This window comes from Amblyomma maculatum, chromosome 1 (assembly GCF_055883805.1).
Source record: "Amblyomma maculatum isolate TAMU_Amacu chromosome 1, ASM5588380v1, whole genome shotgun sequence".
Lineage (NCBI taxonomy): Eukaryota > Metazoa > Arthropoda > Arachnida > Ixodida > Ixodidae > Amblyomma > Amblyomma maculatum.
The window spans coordinates 313,749,351-313,768,436 of record NC_139344.1 but is presented as its reverse complement, the minus strand read 5'-3'; the positions used below and the strand labels follow the sequence as shown (position 1 = coordinate 313,768,436).

The 19,086-nt window shown below is 45.5% G+C and overlaps 1 protein-coding gene across 1 annotated transcript in view; it reads right to left on the bottom strand.

The window, feature by feature from the left end:
• Nucleotides 1-7,082, bottom strand: part of LOC146207147 (sodium- and chloride-dependent GABA transporter 1-like) — an 82,822-nt gene extending 75,740 nt beyond the window's left edge. The window contains exon 1 of the mRNA XM_084603002.1: nt 6,671-7,082. The gene's annotated coding sequence lies outside the window, so the exon portion shown is untranslated. The remainder of the gene's footprint in view (nt 1-6,670) is intronic.
• Nucleotides 7,083-19,086: the final 12,004 nt, after the last annotated feature.

Genomic DNA, 19,086 nt, shown 5'->3' with positions numbered 1-19,086 from the left:
GCCTCTCCCATATTTCTCCACTTAACCCGGTTCTGTGCTAGCTGCATCCACTTGACCCCTGCGAACTTCTTAATCTCATACGCCCACCTAACTTTCTGCCGCCCCGGACACATTACTTCCCCCTCTATCGATTGACACCAATCATTAACCTCTACCACTTTTCAATTACTCACAACTTCTGCGGACATGACTTCGCGTGTTATGCCTCTAACTAATTACCCAATTAAATTATTGGCGTAATTATTTTTTGAACACAACATTACGTCACCCTTTATCGATTCACACTACTCATTAACATCTACCACTTCTCAATTAATCACAACTGCTGCGGACAACGTTTACATTTGTTGCGTGTGATTAATTACCTAATTAGCTTATTGGTCTAATTATTTTTTCGGCACCAACATTACGTCACCCTCTATAGATTGAAAGCCCTAATTAACCTGTACCACTTCTCAATTACTCACAACTGCTGCGGACACGATTTTGCGGACGCGGTTGCGGACAGAAATCTGTGAACATAGCGAAGTAATGCTCTCGCATTAATACTAAACGTGCAAGTCGTGGGATTCGAAAATAATCAGAAATCCAAACAGTGTGTCACTAGAAGTGTAAGAACTGCTTGTTGTCACTAGAAGCATTGGTACCTGAGATGACCTGTTAAGGCATTATCAATGCGCTTATCGACCGTCATATTCAATGGCTAAAATACGTTCGCTTAACGCCAAATGAGATGAGTAACGTGAACGACGTTGCAATATTGTTTTTATATTTTTATTTATTTTTCCTTTCCTACTGTGCGCTTAGGACGAGAACAGTTTTTAATACGCTTGTAGTGTGGTTGGGCTTTTTCTTTTGTGAACATGTTTCGTTTATTTTCTCAACGATTAGAGTGCAGGAACGGAACCTCGCAGAAGAGAACCAGAAAAAAAAAAAGATAAAATGCCGCTGGAGGAGAAGGCCATCCTTGCGTAATTCTCAAACTATCTGCTTTTCCCGAGAGTAGTCGCTGGTCTCTGAACAAAGAGTTCCCGTCGCGACCGACGCTTCCGGAATGCGTGTAGGATGGCGTCTATGCATTTTTCGAGTTATACGTGCCACAAAAAGCTACTTTCTTCGCTTCCAATTAGTCTGCTGTTTAATTTTCTGGGTCAATTTCTTCCCGCCGTGAAATCGAAAATCGTCAACTTGTCTCTATGCTTGTTGATGCCTAGGTGTAGAAGGAAATACACAATCTGCTTAGAACGCGTTTCTTGCAAATATATAAACAATCAAACATGCCTCATGTGTTGCCTTCGCTCAAAGCATATCAATGGGTTTCCTAATGCGGGATAAAAGATGCCAAATTTTAGAAATGGCTTCTTTGTAACGATGCGCAGCACAATAGAGAATATGCACAGCCACGCGGATTGCACAAAAAGCCGTAAATAATAACTAATTGTTTTCTGCACCGTGGTTTCGGGTTAAACCATCTAAAGAAAACGGTGATGTCGGAGACGACTTGAAAGCATCTCTGTTATTAACTAAACTGCTTTGTTATTAATACAATAGCGTTAAATGCCCCGTTACTCAGACAATCCGGCGCTGCGAGCAAGAAATCATGCGCATTGCTCTGGAAGGTGTACTTAGCTATCTGGCATGTTGGCATGGCCGGGTATAAGTAACTTAGGCAAGAGAAAACGACAGTATGGTGACTGCTTTGTTATTAATACAATAGCGTTAAATGTCCCGTTACTCAGACAATCCGGCGCTGCGACCAAGAAATCATGCGCCTTACTCTGGAAGGTGTAGTTAGCTATCTGGCATGTTGACGTGGCCGGGGATAAGTAACATAGGTAAGAGAAAACGGCAGTGTGGTGACTGATTTGTTATTAATAAAATAGCGTTAAATTTCCCGTTACTCAGACAACCGGCGCTGCGAGCAAGAAATCATGCACATTACTCTGGAAAGTGTACTTAGCTATCTGGCATGTTGGCATGGCCGGGGATAAGTAACATAGGTAAGAAAAAACGGCAGTATGGCGACTGATTTGTTATTAATACAATAGCGTTAAATGTCCCGTTACTCAGACAATCCGGCGCTGCGAGCAAGAAATCATGCGCATTACTCTGGAAGGTGTAGTTAGCTATCTGGCATGTTGACGTGGCCGGGGATAAGTAACATAGGTAAGAGAAAACGGCAGTATGGTGACTGCTTTGTTATTAATACAATAGCGTTAAATGTCCCGTTACTCAGACAATCCGGCGCTGCGAGCAAGAAATCATGCGCACTACTCTGGAAGGTGTAGTTAGCTATCTGGCATGTTGGCATGGCCAGGGATAAGTAACATAGGTAAGAGAAAACGGAAGTATGGTGACTGATTTGTTATTAATACAATAACGTTAAATGTCCCGTTACTCAGACAATCCGGCGCTGCGAGCAAGAAATCATGCGCAATGCTCTGGAAGGTGTACTTAGCTATCTGGCATGTTGGCATGGCTGGGGATAAGTAACTTAGATGATAGAAAACGGCAGTATGGTGATTGCTTTGTTAATAATAAAATAGTGTTAAATGTCCCGTTACTCAGACAATCCGGCGCTGCGAGCAAGAAATCATGCGCATTACTCTGGAAGGTGTACTTAGCTATCTGGCATGTTGGCGTGGCCGGGGATAAGTAACTTAGATGATAGAAAACGGCAGTATGGTGATTGCTTTGTTAATAATACAATAGTGTTAAATGTCCCGTTACTCAGACAATCCGGCGCTGCGAGCAAGGAATCATGCGCATTACTCTGGAAGGTGTACTTAGCTATCTGGCATGTTGGCATGGCCGGGGATAAGTAACATAGGTAAGAGAAAACGGCAGTATGGTGACTGATTTGTTATTAATACAATAGCGTTAAATGTCCCGTTACTCAGACAATCCGGCGCTGCGAGCAAGAAATCATGCGCAATGCTCTGGAAGGTGTACTTAGCTATCTGGCATGTTGGCATGGCCGGGGATAAGTAACATAGGTAAGAGAAAACGGCAGTATGGTGACTGATTTGTTATTAATAAAATAGCGTTAAATTTCCCGTTACTCAGACAATCCGGCGCTGCGAGCAAGAAATCATGCGCATTACTCTGGAAGGTGTAGTTAGCTATCTGGCATGTTGACGTGGCCGGGGATAAGTAACATAGGTAAGAGAAAACGGCAGTATGGTGACTGATTTGTTATTAATAAAATAGCGTTAAATTTCCCGTTACTCAGACAATCCGGCGCTGCGAGCAAGAAATCATTCACATTACTCTGGAAAGTGTACTTAGCTATCTGGCATGTTGGCATGGCCGGGGATAAGTAACATAGGTAAGAGAAAACGGCAGCATGGTGACTGATTTGTTATTAATACAATAGCGTTAAATGTCCCGTTACTCAGACAATCCGGCGCTGCGAGCAAGAAATCATGCGCATTACTCTGGAAGGTGTAGTTAGCTATCTGGCACGTTGACGTGGCCGGGGATGAGTAAAATAGGTAAGAGAAAACGGCAGTATGGTGACTGATTTGTTATCAATAAAATAGCATTAAATTTCCCGTTACTCAGACAATCCGGCGCTGCGAGCAAGAAATCATGCACATTACTCTGGAAAGTGTACTTAGCTATCTGGCATGTTGGCATGGCCGGGGATAAGTAACATAGGTAAGAGAAAACGGCAGTATGGTGACTGATTTGTTATTAATACAATAGCGTTAAATGTCCCGTTACTCAGACAATCCGGCGCTGCGAGCAAGACATCATGCGCATTGCTTTGGAAGGTGGACTTAGCTATCTGGCATGTTGGCATGGCCGGGTATAAGTAACTTAGATGATAGAAAACGGCAGTATGGTGATTGCTTTGTTAATAATAAAATAGTGTTAAATGTCCCGTTACTCAGACAATCCGGCGCTGCGAGCAAGAAATCATGCGCATTACTCTGGAAGGTGTACTTAGCTATCTGGCATGTTGGCATGGCTGGGGATAAGTAACTTAGATGATAGAAAACGGCAGTATGGTGATTGCTTTGTTAATAATAAAATAGTGTTAAATGTCCCGTTACTCAGACAATCCGGCGCTGCGAGCAAGAAATCATGCGCATTACTCTGGAAGGTGTACTTAGCTATCTGGCATGTTGGCATGGCCGGGGATAAGTAACTTAGATGATAGAAAACGGCAGTATGGTGATTGCTTTGTTAATAATACAATAGTGTTAAATGTCCCGTTACTCAGACAATCCGGCGCTGCGAGGAAGGAATCATGCGCATTACTCTGGAAGGTGTACTTAGCTATCTGGCATGTTGGCATGGCCGGGGATAAGTAACTTAGGTAAGAGAAAACGGCAGTATGGTGACTGATTTGTTATTAATACGATAGCGTTAAATGTCCCGTTACTCAGACAATCCGGCGCTGGGAGCAAGAAATCACGCGCATTGCTCTGGAAGGTGTACTTAGCTATCTGGCATGTTGGCATGGCCGGGTATAAGTAACTTAGATGATAGAAAACGGCAGTATGGTGATTGCTTTGTTAATAATACAATAGTGTTAAATGTCCCGTTACTCAGACAATCCGGCGCTGCGAGCAAGGAATCATGCGCATTACTCTGGAAGGTGTACTTAGCTATCTGGCATGTTGGCATGGCCGAGTATAAGGAACTTAGATGATAGAAAACGGCAGTATGGTGATTGCTTTGTTATTAATACAAAAGCGTTAAATGTCCCGTTACTCAGAAAATCCGGCGCTGCGACCAAGAAATCATGCGCATTGCTCTGGAAGGTGCACCTAGCTATCTGGATTGTTGGCATGGCCGGGTATAAGTAACTTAGATGAGAGATAACGGCAGTATGCTTTGTTATTTCAATTCGCGCCAACTTACGCAAACAAGCATGAGAGTTGGAAAAAGAAACGACAAGCAGCGGTTATCACGCACTTTCTTGATGACTGACGTGAATTCAATCTGTCTCTGACGGCCCAGTCGTTGTACGCGGTAGCTAGAAGTGAAGTCGAGAGGAGACGGGGGGAACTATATTGATTCAGCCGGCATAGATAAAATCCACGTCGTGACTCATGCACGCTATTGTCTTGCATACTATTCCGAAGAAAAAGCCCATATCGAAAATCTCAACTCCTCTGAAATGCACGAATTTATTGTTTTTTTTTCCTTTGAGGAGTAAGCGCATTCTTAGTGTGTCTGCTTCTCAAACGCAGGTACGAATCAGTTTCAAATTAAACAGACAGATCTATTTATACCTCGGAAGTCATTTTGCGGCAGCTGCTGTTACGCAATTCCGCGATGAGAAATTTCAGTACCGGAATTGACGGTAAAAAATGCATTTAGACGAGCCAGCTAAACCCAGCAGGTTTTTAGTGACAAGTGTATCTTGGCAGCAAGGTTTTCTAATTCTAGAGCTGTCTACTCATGCACCGGCTCATTCACTGGCTCCTCAGCGAAAATAAACAATAAGAACTGAGGTTGTATAAGCATTAAATGAAATTCGGCCCCAATTTCACTGACCTCCTTTTTCTAACAACCTGCGTCTGGAGCACAAAACGACAACTAAAAAGAAGTTCCGTGCTTTTTCAGCTTGCGGTGTCATGATAGGTATCACGGCTAGCTTTCTAATTAACCCATCTCAATGCAAGAGGAACTCAGATTTATCGGCGGGTGAGAGTTTGGTGCTGAACACCTCTTCGTCTAATTATATCATATGCTGTAGGATACACCTCTGGCGCGCGTCCAGTAAAGAACAGAGAGATCTTGCACGCCTAGGAATGCTGTAAAAACAAAAAAAAAACAAAAAAAAGGAAAATCGCTCGTAAAGTCGTCGGTGACAGCGGCAGCTATGACACGGAACCACAACTGGCGCTCGTTCCAAGGCCATGTCGATAACGTGATCACGGGCGGCAAGTTAAAGAAAACACTCTGTGCATTCTCCGCACGTCCCCTATATGCCACATCCGCCGGCGCAGACTTGGAAATCGATGACATGCGAACGTGGTAGTTTTCGATAGCGACATACTACGCCACTGCGAAGTCAAGTGCCACACGGACAGTCTCCCGGGCAGCTGTCGCCGCAGGAGAAACGTTCAGATTCGTCACAGGTACTGGCCCAAACTCATTATCTGCCACCTCTGGGAGCGTCCACGTGACCGAAATTCAAATGACGAGAGCGCTACATTTCAGGGGTGCATATCTGTTCAATGCTTCAATATGGCTGCCTTTAAAAATGAATGCGCACTGGAAGGCTCACAGGTGCGACCCGTCATCGGAGATCCAATATACTCTCCTTTTCTGACTCGAACTGCGCAGTCAGAGAATGAAAGGGACCGCGAGAGTAGTTAAAGCTGGCAGACACAGGAAATAGTTTTACACCGAAAGTGAAGCTTATAGATAGATTTTCCCTGTATCCCTTCCAACCACTACTATTTTCTAAACGAAGAAAAGGAGTACTGAGCAGCGGTGCGACTACCTTTTGTAATGCTTAAGCACACGCCGATACGTTATGGGCAATTTCTTCTGCCAGAACGATCCTGCTCTGAAGGTGGAGGGCACGTTAAAACTCGGCCAATTCGGTGCCGAGCTGACTGTTAGGACGGATGACAACCAGCGGAGAGAAGACGGAAAAAAACAAAAACAAAAACGGCCAGTGGCCTAGAAAAGTTACTTTTCTCACCCCGGCGTCTTGGTGTGGTGGTGATTCTTCCCTGCGGGACTTGGATGAGGAAGACGTTGGAGAACTCTCCGGATGCTCAATCCGCGATGTGGCGCAGGTTAGTGGGGACGGAAGGGTGATGTCACCATCCAGTCAAGACGCTTCGCGCACTGTCTGGGAGTGCTCTAAAGAGGGAGAAAGCTGTTGATGGTCCTTTTCGCCGGTTCGACTCCCTCAGTTTATCAGCGACGCCGGCGCGAAGAGAGGGATAGTGGTCGTGGTGGGAATGATGAACGGAGTCTTCGCGTAAGTCGAGTTTCCGCGCCCGAGAAAACTCCAGCGTGTGGTCCCGCGCTTGCGCGATCTGCAGACGCTTTTGCGACGCGCCGGTCGGAACAGCGCGCCTTTCTTAGCCGCCGCGATCTGCGAGCTTTGGAAATTTCCACGCTCCGAACTCTCCAACTCCATTGGCCGCATCGATGCCGGCGGCCGCTGCCTGCCGCTCCCCCCGTCGGACGCGCGGCAAAGCTCCGCTCTTCTCTCTTTCCTTCTCCTCTCTCCGTCTACAAACCCTCCTCTTCATTTCACCCCCTTTCACATCCGACGGGCTTTCTCTGGCATTCTTTTGTTATTTATGGTTTTCAAAACTATGCTTTATCCGGTCGCCGAGACCCAGACAGAATCTTGTTTCGTTGTGTTTCAAATTGCTCTTTGTTTTACGCGTTTTGGGGAATTTTGTCATTGCCGTTGGCGGCGTTTTTTCACTGTCTGCCGGTCTGGAGGCTGTTGCTTTTGCCTGTTGCAGTTGCCCGCTCTTTTCTCAGGGTCTGACTGGCTGAGGCTGGGATTTGCGGGTCATAAACCTTTCTTTTGGTGCTGGCCGAAGTCACCGTTACCTTTGGTGTAGCGCCTTATCATTTTGAGCCGGTCTACTTCGTTTCACTCCACCTTGTTCAGGACTTCCTTTTCTTTAGAATAAAACTGTGCATTGTTTTCTAACCTGAAGTTGACATCAGTAAGGCTTAAACGCTGGTTGGATCAGCGGGTCGTGATTGGTGAGTGACGTGTGTCAGCCAATGACAATTCATTATTGGTGACAGCTCGGTTTATGACTGGATTGGCTGGCTTCACCTACGGAGCGCTTAAACCTGCAAAGGTGTTATATCAAAGAGCATAATTGTACGGGCAAGCAGACAGCGCATTGTTGGTGGCCGAGAGAAACAGGACATCTTCTGATATCTTCTGATGTCTTCCACACCGACACTACGGTGCGGACAGGCTCATTAGGAGGTCCGCAGCTGAAAAAATACTTTTACCGACATTTTTTTTTTTTTTTCTGTGACTTGACTGATTAACTCTGCTCACCGTTTTGACATCCCTGTATTCGGTGGTCGACGAGAATGCAAACACCATGCAACAAACGATCACAACAGTCAGCGGTGCGTGAGTCGAATCAAGGTGGAACCTCAGAGGGCGTTTAGGAATCCGGTTCCCCACATGCAAGACACGCGAATCGGCAGCAGAGGTGGGCATTTGACCTCAAAAACCGCAACCTCACCTCAACCTCAATAAAAATTTCCTGACCTCACTCAACCTCAACCTCACGCTTTGAGGTTGAGGTTTGACCAGGTGAACTCACCTCAATTTTTCTGATGCCACCACCGACCTCACTCAATCTCACCTCATACTCAAACTATGAATTTGAGGTCGGTCGCTCGACCTCAAAAAAAATAAATAAATAAATAAAAAAATAAACGGTTTTTCACTTCAGAACACTAACTATAAAATGTCATGGCACAAGTCCTGTGCGGTGACACGCCAGAATGACGACATAAATTTTAAGCAACATTGAATATGATGAGGCTTACTTGTAAAGTAAAAAAATTTAAATGAGCATTTGCCAGCGGGGCTACTGATTCATCGCAGGCTGACCTAATAACAGCAGTATAATTGGTCAGTTTCAACTCTTCAAATTTTATTTTTATTTGTTTTGATATGGTGACTTTAGACCTAATTCCCGCTGTAATGCTTATGTGTCCTTGGTGCTGCCGGATGCGAACTCCCGAAGGTCTGCAGTGAAACGTCGCACATATCTGTGACCGTCAAATAGTGTTTCCTCATGACAAGCAAGTCATAATTTCTTTGTGAAGATATTTTCCTGCGATTTGAAATCGAATCAGATGACAAAATCACAAACAATCTAATGTTTCTTCAGTGTAACGTCTCTGTTACAAAAAAAAAAAAAGATCGACCACTTGCGTATATATGGAAGTTGTAGTACCATAACATTCTTTTATCAAACTGACTTCTGACGTGGGACGTATCACAAGAGGCGGACAGAATAAAATGTTGCCATATGCAGAGACGCTTAGTTACGAAAAGGTAAAGCGTGCTTAACTTTTGACATTGCGCTACTTTCGATAATCCTGACGAGTGGGTTGTGCTGTATAGAACAAACGCCGTGACAAATTATTGGAAAGATTACCCTCCCTTCTACTTACACTAACTAACAGTGAATTTGCAGCCCCAAAACATTCCTTTTATCATTGATGTAAGTTAAAGAAATAATACGTTGGATTAGGGATAATTCGCACATTACCTTGAGATGCCGAGAGAAGCTCAAAAGCTGGTTTCCTTGTCCACACAGTTTCTTGTCGCAGTGAATGCATTCCAAGTTTACAGTGCTCTTCGTTTCTTTTGCGTGGCTATTGTAACGGAAATGGCCTTCGATGTCTTCGTCAATTCGACAACTGCGCGCGCACACATCATCGTCGGTATATTTAGATTTTTTCGCTATATCTGCCATAACCACACCTGCCATAACCGCAACCATGTCATGCACCCTCGACGCCGAACGCAACAATGCGATAGACCTCGAAGAAGAAGGGCAGACCTCAGCTGGAAAGGGCGGAAACTTCCGTCATAAATTACAGCAAGTCGCCGACCACGGCATGGCTGAGTGTCTTCGCTTGAAAAAGACGGCCACGGTAAATGGCGAAGAACACAGCATGTCGTTTAGATGCTGCCTTTTTTTTTTTTCTTTTGCCGATTTCGGGCGGCTCACCGACGCCGTTTGGGGCGACTTCCAAGCAAATGTTCCAGGAACAATTGGTGTCGATGAGAACGTGGGGCTGAGACACCAGCTTCTAGTCGCGACGAGAGAACCACGCCCACTGGGAGGAGGATGCGCGAACACTTTACCCATGCTACGGGAGTTGTTTCGTTTTTCTTCGACTGCACAATATTCGTCAAGAGAGGAAGACTAGCGGGTGGTGAGTAGGGTGGCAACGCGTCTACAGGGAGGAAGAGCAGAGTTTGAACACTGACTAGCGTTTCCCTCCTGCGAAACGATGAGATGCCTGCATTGTCGACAAGCGACAGTAGTCCGCGCAGCCTCCGCGGCGTTCCGAGAAGCGAGAAGGGCCTGTCTTTATATTTATTTAGACCAACAGGAATACGCCAGTCGGAGGTATAGCGCACAACCAAAAGCTAAAGAAGCAAAAAAAAAAAAAAGAAAGAAAAGAATGTTACGAGAAGAAGAATCTGAGAATTGTCTTTTCTGAATTTTTTTTCTTAGGAGGAGGGGGGGCGGGGAGGGTGACGACTGGCCATACCGCAGAAAAGCGGCCGGTTGTGAGTAAACGCGGGTGCACAAACGCGAGAGGGGGCACTGGTAAGTGACTATACAAAACGAAAACAAGAAGTGAGGAAAAATAGGGGTGGTGCAAGTATACTGAAAAACTAAAGAGAAGAGGAGACGCAGAACTTCACTCGCGCATTCACACGCTCGAGCACCGCGCACACAACTCGCTCTCTCGCCCACACTGTCACTGTCCTTGTAACTCTCGGCCCCGTTGACAGAAACGCACTTAAAAAAAACCTAAAACTCACAAACTCCCAGAGGCGCGTGTATGTGCAGTGGCTTACTTTCCAAGAAATGCCGAGGGGTTCCCGGGTCCGCGCTTTGTCCGCTAGTTGAGATCGGACACCGGCTGCGGAGCCGAAAGAGCAGAAGCCAGCTTACGAACAAAAGGCGCGCCCGCCACTTTGGCTGCAAGCTGTAAAACGGAGGAGAGGCCCTCGATAAACAAACAAGTAAATGAAAAAGGCTCAAGCTCACGTAGGGTATGAGAATGACTGCAAGCAGTCGTCAATCACCTGTCTGTTCTTCAATGATTCTTCGGGAAGGGCAGATTAAATTTATATTTTTATGTAAGGGTTAATTTAATGTCTAGTGACTAATAATAATAATAATAATAATAAAAGAGTGGATTGCACTGATACAACTACGATCTACCGTCCTGTTGCTTTCTTTCGTTTTAACTCGTACCACATACAATAGCAAAAGCAGATTTTATATACTAAAATACAGTCTTCGTGGGGTGACTTCTCGTCAAGCCATTTTTCTCTCGTCTCTTCTGCATCCTTATTCTTTTCATATGCCTCTCTGAAACCTCCTCTCTCGTGCCATCCTCCCCAAGCAATTCCTTGGTTGCTGGATCTTGCGCTTCGCTCTTTTCTACTATTCTAGTTTTTTTTCTTTTTTTTTTCTGAGAAGTCGACATACTCACGTAGGTCTGGAAATCCTTCGAGTTTGCGCAGACTTTCTTCACTTCCCAAACTCGCTCGGAATGGTGGCGGGATCTTGTTTCACCTTCTTTCGAGTCTGCAGCCACCCCACTCGTTTGCCGCGCTGCGCTTTACGCCCCCCCCCCTCCTTTTTTTTCGTGTCGAACGCCCCGCCGGGGTGGTGCAGTGGTAAGACGCCCGACTACTGTGCCGGAGTTCCCGGGTGCGAACCCGACCACGGCGGCTGCGTTTCGATGGAGGCGAAACGAAATGGCGTCCGTGTGCTGTGCGATGTCAGCGCACGTTAAAGATACCCAGGTGGTCGAAATTACTCCGTAGTCCTCCACTACGGCTCCCCTTTCTCTCTTTCCACTTTCACGCCCACCTTCATCCCTTCCCTTGCGGCGCGGTTCAGGTGTCCACATAGCAAGTGTGACAGACACTGCGCCTTTCCCTTCCTGTGAACGAATTATATAACGCAAACGCACAGACGCAAACTGTTCGTCACGTGCCCGTTGGTAGCCAAAAGAGTGTACACGACAGGCATTATGAAAGGTGTTTTTCCGGCTATTTTATCGCTGTGGGAAACAATAATTTCGACCTCACAAGCCGACCTCACTAAGTTACGACCTCACTCAACCTCAAACTCACGCATGAGGTTGAGGTCTCATTTGCTGACCTCACTCAAAAATATTTCAGGTGTTGCCGACCTCATCTCAACCTCACCTCACTCCGGGAGGTTGAGGTCATTTTGAGGTTGAGGTTGACCTCATGAGGTCGAAACCTCATGAGGTTGCCCACCTCTGATCGGCAGTGTTATCGAATTAACAATTTTCTAGTACTTTAGAGTTAAACAAACAATTGAGTAGCAGCCGAGCAGTGGAGACAAGTATATACATAGCCCGTGATGAGATAAATGAGATTACGGAATGCACGTAAATGTGTGTCGCACGCGAAGCATGTAACGGGCCTAATACTCAGCATACACTCCATTTGGTTGCTAGTACATATCTACATTTTAAAAAGAAAATGTCACCGCCTGTGCTGATATCTTCCAAACATTGTCACTATTTTTTACTCCTTTTGAACACTAGGAGGAAAATCTGGTGAGCAGCCGTGCTTTTGACTTAGACTTGAAGCGATCGCCTAATTCAACCAAACGAAAAGCTCTTCACTTAACACGTATAATGTTACGTGCATCAAGTGTCTCAAAGGAATTTCGCAGCTGAAATCGAGGACACTTTGTTCGAACACAGGCTTCGACGCCGTGTACGGTGGTGTAGATGCTCAGCAGGCAAGCGGCTTTTATCCAATGTCAACGGCGGTCGCTTCCGCAATGGTTCTCGGCCCAGCGTTTGCAGAGCTCAGCGCGATCTCAATTTGGTGACAGCTCGTGAAGAGGGCTTTTAACCGCACCGTCACAAAGACCCGAAAGAATCCACTGGCTTCAGCAAGACAGCGTTGACAGCTGTAGATCGTTAGCACATTGTTAAACAGTTCTGCATGAGATCTAAGCAACATATGAAGGCTTTTGGTTTTGTTACCGCGACCACCATGGGTCTCATTAACCGAAAAGACAAAATTTAAATGACTTCATCACAAAATAACCATGAAAAACGACAGGTTGAAGAGTGGCAGATGACACAGCCTCTGTTCTCGCGTTTCTCCTTGGCGTAATTACCCAACCAGGCTAGCTTTCTGTTAAAATAACTGCTGAATAAATGCTATCGTGCTAGAGAGAAGTCCAAAGTCTTTCGCCTCTTAAGCCCTAATTCAAACTGCGTTCCTATGATATTGCTTACTTCGTGGTGACGTAATACGTCGCTTTCTGAGCAAACATGTTACGCAAGACCTGTTTCATTTACAGGACTCGTCCCAGTCGCTGCATCACATTTGCGGGAGGTTCGCACAAATTTCATTCACAGCACTGTGGTGACAGTCTTTATTTCCCTGGAAATAAGAGTGCAGCAAGCTGCCGCTACGAACCGAGCCTGCAACGTCACGGAAGAGGGTTAAATAAACCAGTAGCTACGGTGACCATCCTCGTTTGTGATTAATTTCAGTGCAACAGATAGATCTCTTACTTTCGCACGGTGCACATTTTTGGATTCATTAGTGAAAACAATTTCTGCTTGCTGTGCAGAGACACTTAATCGTTGCTGGAATATAGAGGTGGTGATTATTTCGGTTGGTTTAGTGGTCATGCTAGTGAAATTATGGTTGGGACATTACTATCCGATATTGTCCTCTCGAGCAGAGGCAGTGATCGTAAAATTATTTGACTATCATCACCAGGCTTCATTGTCTCCGTTTATGCAGTGATTATTTAGATAAGCTGTAGTGAAACTTTCATTTATATAAGCAAGGTTAAACTATGTTAATAGAATTAAGCTTTTCCTTCATCATAATCAGACAATCATTTTTTCTTTTGTGATTACTACAAGCCCACTGGCTCTCAACCTAATATTCTAGCTTTTCGTCTCTGGCCCGCTCTTAACATTAGAATGAAGGTCCAAAAAAAAAATGGTTTGTTACACGTGAACACGTTGACCAAAGTTTATAAACTAGTCGGGGTGCTTTCGAAATTACAGGCTACGTCCAGAGGATGAAATCGACCCGGAGACGTGTTGGAAGCCAACACCAAATGTTTTCTCGTAAACGCGACACGTGCATCGCTCCGAAAAGTTTCCACCACCTGTGAACAACGCTGATAGAAATACGCGCCCGGGTCTATCTTCCATGGCCCGTCTGTTTTCACCGGCAACCAGTAAAAACAAAATCTGAAAATGGGTAGCCAGTAATTCTCCTTTTGCGTGTGTGTTCTCCGAGCATCACTGAGTCTTCGTCTAAGACTATACGGCGTTAGCTCGGGTTCATTCACATCGCGATGAATCAAAAGGACTTTATGTCACCGGCCACTTTTGCGTTTTTCTAGGCAGTTAACGTCGTACTGAGTGAAGGCTGTAACTGCCAGTTTGCTCTCACGTGCCCTCTATGGCTTTTAATTTTAAGGGTGCATACTAGTAGACAGCGCCAAAATACCATAAAAGTTGTCTAATTCTTTTTTTTTTTTTTTGTTCTTAAGATGGTTGCAGTTCGCATTCCTTGGTGGGGCTGTCTTGCAACATCGCCGCTATCTAAAAGTTTCTTCACCATTTCTTTTATTGTTTACGGAGCGCCAGTGCTAGTGTAGAGCATGCATGCGTTACGTCGTCTCATTGCTTTCTCTGCGTGTATACTTTATTGGTCTTCGTCATTTTCAACACTATAAATGACTTGTTAACTAAGGAATGAAATATTGGGTATGTTAACTTTTACACTTCCCTTAACGTAGCTGTAATAGCTGTTGTACTTGACCTTAGGCCATCCAAGATCAAAGACTACCTTCGTATTCTACCTACAAGCTTTCTAGCTCCTTTAAATGAACATGCAGTTTATTCAGATTGCTGATCGTGTTAAAGAAATTAAATGGCTTAGTTATCTGCATCTACACGGTATTTGGCTGAAATTTGTTCGACGTTCTGTGGCGGTCTATGACCTTCGAGAAATAGCGAGCCATGTCTTTTGCGTGAACCCTTTCTTTTGATTCTGTATGTGAATACGATTTAACTAGGTTGCTGATCAGGTTGTGGAGCTCTCATGCCAACGATGTGATTTCCGACTACTTTGGTTGAAGACAATGTGTAGATACAGGCTCCAAAAGACACACCGACCTAGTAAAGGTACAATAGACCAATGAGAGATCTTTTAGAAACAGCATACGAGCGCATCGCAGAAAAATGATTATATCGAAAGGACATATCGGAGCAAACAACGCAGATGTATTCCACTTGTCTTCATGTCATTGCTTACTCTGCTTACTTGAAAACCTTTGTGATCGTAAAACGGTATAGAGAATGCTTTTCGACCTTCCATGACAAGAAGTCATCTTCAGTTCAAAATGAAATCGTATATCGAATTCATTATTCCTCTCGAAGATTCTGCCCTCGCATGGACATTTACTTGGGGAGAACTTGGGGTGACAGACTGAAGTTGAGGATAGGAAGGTAGGTGCTGTTCTGTGTAACGCGTACGATGAGATGAGGAAGAACGACGTTGCGGTCAAGAAAGACCTCGGTGATAGGACAAGCAAGATAGTCACCGTCAGGCACAGGCGGGAAAGGTGACAGAGGTAGGTAAACAGCAGAGTCAGGGGGCAGGCGAGCGAACTCAGTGGAGCGAAGGCGGGGTGCAGATGGAGGATGTTCTGAGCAGACAGGTAGGTCCAAACGAAGAAGGCCGCTGGAGCAGTCGATAAGGGCAGAGTGGGCCGTTAAAAAGTCAAGGCCGAGGTTCACATCGTGAGGGCACTGGTTGAGGACAGTGAACAAAACAGGGATGTGATGACCGGCAAGGGTGACTCGGGCAGTGCACTGCCCAGTGACGGCAGCAGTACTGCCATCGGCAACACGAACGGTGGGCGAAGCGGCGGGGGTCTGTACTTTCTTGAGGCGGCGGCAAAACGATGAGCTCATGATCGAGACTTGGGCACCAGTGTCAATGAGGGCAGAGACGGGAACACCATCCACGAACAGGGACAGGAGGTTACAGGGCGAAGAAATGGGCAGTAGAGGATTTCCAGGTCGGGGTACCAATGCAGCGTCGCCTCCGGGAGCTGTATTGGCTAGTTTCCCGTGAAGCGGCCGGCAGAGGACGGCGAGGAACTTCGGCTAGGAAGAGGTGAACGGGAACGGTGGGCTGGCGGGGAAAGAGACCGACTGGACACAGGAGGAGGCGGAGTAGTATCGGTGCGGGAGGCTCATAACGAGGCGTGAAACGGGGGTGACCGTATTTGGAGTAGCGGTCAACGTAAGTAAAACGTCGAGGTGGTGATGTCCAGCGGCTGCGGCAGTGGCGAGCGATGTGGCCAATACGCGAGCACGTGAAACAGATCGGCCTGTCGTCAGGGGTGCGCCATTCATCAGGATTGCGGTATCGGTAGCGTTGCGCGTAAGTGTTGCAGAGTGTAGCGGTGGCGACCATGGGAGGGACGGGGCTCGAACTGTGGTGTTCCACGGTGTGGCTATAGGGGACGCCCAAGTTGGCAACCTCTTGACGAACGACGGCTTGAATGAGGGATATCGTCGCTAGGTTGCTGTCCGAGGAGGGCGGGTTGGGTGCAGCAGGAGCGAGCGCTTCCAGTTCACGACGTACGGTGCGTGTCACATTTTCAGTGTTGGAAGGTTGCCTTAGGGTCGGCAGATCCTCGCACGTGGAGGTAGGGGCAGTGTTGGGGAGCCGATCGAAGTACATCCCCGGACATTAAGTACATACCGTAACAATATACAGTAATTGTAACCCTATACAGTCTCTGTACTATCTAAATAAATATTTGACAGGAGAACCACAAGATCTCTGCGCATTTATGGGTATGATGTCAAGGCCGAAAAGGTTGCGTTGCAGGTTCTGTGACTGCTGTTGCTGTCTGCTGCTTATCCTCTAAAACAAGACGAGTACGGTGCATTCAGTAAGGGGCGTGTTAGACGACAAGAAAATTGTCGCGCAATACGCACTATAACAAGAATTTACCTTTTTTTTTCAACCTTATTATCAGGCATTCATGCCACTGACTCCAACCTTGGAAACACACATTATCTTCTCATGCCCGATTTTGGCTTCTGCAGTGATGACTTTTTACGATGTATTTTGAAATGACGGCATGCTTCATTCTGTTGAGTGGTGTCAAACTGTAAACTGATATCATTAATTAAGCTATTAAGCAGGTTTCTAATTGTGCGAGGAGAATTCCTGCTTCAATCTATGACCTGAAAAAAAAAAAAGAAAATGAGAATGAACCCAATCAAAGATTTACTTGATGGTGAGACAGAAAAAAGTGAAGCAAATAAATGTGCGAACACATGTAAGCATGCCAGTTCTGTTCAGTTTCGTAAGCGCTTAGCACCTCACTGTTCTTTATATGGTACACTACCATACTTATTCCCTGCTAAAATCACCGTACAAAGCGATCTGCGAGGCAAATAGAAATATTGAAATTAGTCAAATTCGGAGATTGCACTATCAAAACCAAAGTTTGTTAATCACTGGTGCATTCGAAATTTAACCCCATCTTCGCAAGCCTGCCATCGCTCGCCTTCTTAGTAATAGCTGTGGAAGAAGGCTACTGATTTCAGCGCGGTACGGTTACTTACGCCTAATAGCAGTAGTTTCGAGGTCATTAAGGCGCCGAGTTTTATGTGCATGAGCTCGCGTACTGATCCTGCCAAGATCTCGTTCTTCTAAGAACACTAAGCTCCGAATTCATTACAGAAATCAGCTGCTGGCAACCAGACGCAATCCGATCTCTCGTCTTGCTGTCTGGGCTCTGGACTCCCAGCAATTCTAGTAGACGACGGAAACGAGCAAAGATAGCAAGCTCTGGGATGGCGCGCTGCACTGACGCGAAAGCCTATTTGTTAGAAGCTACGCGTACTCAATTAGTGAAAAAATGGGAAGGCATGCCATATTTCACGCCTCACTGCTTAGTTGCGTCGTATTTAAATACCGAACTGCGCCGTGTAATCGGGAGGCAAAATAACAGCAGTTTTTTTTATGCCTTACATGAAATATAACACCTCTTGCATGTCAAAGCCTACAGTTTGTTCTTAATCCCCGAACACTATAAATATAAAAAAAAAATCAATTAGATGCTCTGCAGCAGCTCTGAGCGAGCATCTTGTAGTGACGCATGCACGCTGGTGTCTATATGGAAGAAAATATGCTATTTAAATTAGGTGTTTAAATTCCTTGAGATGTTCCTCTAATGTCACGTGACTTTCGCAAGTTATTTTCAGCGTGTCGCCTCATTACGAATTTGTTTTCTCTGAATTATCCAGGTGTGTCTTAATGGTGAGCGTTAGTTGATTTGTTCGCGTTGATTGGGGATATGGGATGGGCAGAAACAATTAAGCATCATCACCACTATTCCGATTATGTGTAATGAATACGGGAGTGAAGCATGAAAAGAGATTTCACAGCGGCGAAAGAACGCTCGTTGCCCGCGCCGTTGACAACCGAAAAGACTGCGCAGCATCCTACGGGCGTAACGGAACTCTCGAAGGAAGCATGCGCTGGCTGCTCTGGTTTAGAAGACGGCACGCTAAATTCGGTCACCTCTGTATTCACAGCACGCTTGTGGAAAGCCTTCAGGTAAATCGGTTTATCTAAACATCCCTACTAGTCTGGAGCAGTTGGGTTTGTAAAAGTGAGGCTGTTTTGCAAGACATGAATGTCTGCTAGGGTGCTACACAGACCCCATGCTGCACCAATAGATCACTTTGTTTAAGAGCCCGTCACCGCGCGTGGGTTTGCTTAAAAGGCATGCAACTCTTAACACCAGACTTCTTCAATAGCCCAGCTAGTAAATGTTTCAAATATTAGTCGCTAACTTTCATTCAGAGATGAGAATAATAGAAACCAGAAATAAGTGTAGTGAAATGGTCATAAAGTAATAAAATAACGCAACAGACGCGCGCAAAAAATATATATATATATATATACATATTACCGCTGCGCACAAGCAGCTTCTGAGCACAGAGGCCCAACTCAAGGTTATAGTCTACGTTCCATGATGGAGCTACTAACCGAACTGTGCCGGAATTAGGCTGCCGTTTGAAGACTCAAGGTTTGTTCGTGATCTTCCCAACATTTTCGTTCAGTGCCCTCAAAGCTGCGCCATTCGCGAACACTATGAAAGAGAATGTACTCATGAATTCAGGTGCATATTCATGTTTGTATACGAACTGAAATTCACTGGAATGCTTGCTACTTTTTCTTGCAAGGAGACGGTAAGGTTGTGCTTTGCACGAAAAAATATTGTCTGCATGTATTCA